The sequence below is a fragment of the Cyprinodon variegatus genome, unplaced genomic scaffold, assembly GCF_000732505.1.
Source record: "Cyprinodon variegatus isolate N-32 unplaced genomic scaffold, C_variegatus-1.0 Scaffold53, whole genome shotgun sequence".
NCBI classification, from domain to species: Eukaryota; Metazoa; Chordata; class Actinopteri; order Cyprinodontiformes; family Cyprinodontidae; genus Cyprinodon; species Cyprinodon variegatus.
The window spans coordinates 286,923-288,632 of record NW_015150506.1 but is presented as its reverse complement, the minus strand read 5'-3'; positions in this window follow the sequence as shown (position 1 = coordinate 288,632).

The following is a 1,710-nucleotide window of genomic DNA, read 5'->3' as shown; positions in this document are numbered from 1 at the left end:
GTTATCAACCTTCCCGGCGGCGGCATTGGTACTGATGGAACTCGCATCTCCACAAGTCGCAAGTCAAAAACCTCATACATCCACTTAAATATAACTTGGGGGAAGCAGTATTCAAAAAGTGATACATTTAAATATAGAGCAGTGAGTAAAGATATAATACCAACTCTGATAACAAAATGTTTAGTTTTCTAAAAAACACAGCGTTTTTACAATTTCCTGTAAACTTTATGGTTTTGGACATACGAGGTTTCCGTCCGACAGCGACGATATGATACATTTGGCATTACGGGGTTAACAACATGAATGATTTCTAGAGTACATTTAACCAACAGAAATATTAGCAGTGTTTATGCATGAGTGAAATAAATGTTGAGCAAAAAAAAGTTTGAATCATTATATCATCAATTCATTGTTTGTTTAATGTAAACCTGTTTGTTATTGTTGGTTTGCAGGGGAAGAGCATCGGTGATTTGTCCAGAGAATATCTGATTATTATTATGAAAATACATATTAAACATTTTAAAGGGGTTTAATAATGAAATATGACCATTTTAGAGTCAGTCCGCTGTATTTTATTTTGTGAAATAAAACCTTTCATGAGCAAAACGCAAATTCCTCAGCAGTTTTACAGAAAGAAATCTCAAATGTAGAAGGCAGACCCTGCTATAATCACTCATTCATTACCTCTTAGGTTTGAAGACAGCTAAAGCTGCATTCATTGGGCCGTCGCTGAATTTCATTCCTCTGTTCCAGGGAATCACTTGTGCACGTCAGAACGCCAATCAAACATGACAGCTATTTACACTCGCTGGGTGAGATGAAAGGTTGGGAGTCTATCACTCAGGCCCCTGTTCACCTAAAAGAGTGAAACAAAGACAGACGAAGAAGGAGAAAAAAAAAAAAAGACGGCCTGTAAAGTTTTAGATTTCTGGGCTGTCTCGGATGCTTTTCTGTCAGCAAGGCATGAAGACGTGCGTGCACATTCACATGTTCTGTGCCGCCTTGTATGTGAGCGTTTGTTTTTTTTTTCAGGCTTCCAGCAGAAACACAAGCACACTGTTACAATACTGCGGCATTGGCGCTTTGATGTTCAAGGTGCTGCGTCTGTTGTGCTCATCTGTCCTTTCAAATCATCTTTTGTATCGAGACTAAAACATGGAAACAAAGGCAAGCAACATATTCGAAGGTGTCAGTTTGTGAGCTGACAGTGGCTTATAAAGAAACTTGGCACAAGTTAAAGTTACAGGACAAGATAATCGACAAATGCTATCAGTTACATAAAGGTGATGATAATAAAATTAAATATGTGGTTTCAGACTTTAGATTTACAATTTTCGGAGCCCAAGGGATCAGGGTACACTCAAATAAAAAATTTGACTCTGCATGCATTAACCTACTTTTTAGCTCCTCCTCTTTTGGCTTAAAAAACAATTTGCATGTTTTTTAAGTTTTAAGTTTTTTTCTGTCCCAGTCCTCCTTTGTTAGTTGATCAGACTCTACCAAGCGCTCTGCTAAACTGGCATCAAAAATACCAGCAGATACTAGCAGTAGACAAGCTGCTCTGTAAGGCTGTTTGCCGTAATAAGTCTTGATAACCTGACATTATCCAATGAAAAGTGTCGTTTTCAATTAAACGCCAACATGAGCTCCTCATTGTTCTCAAAACTGATCCGTTCAGTGAAAATATGAACGTATTCAGTGAACCACGTT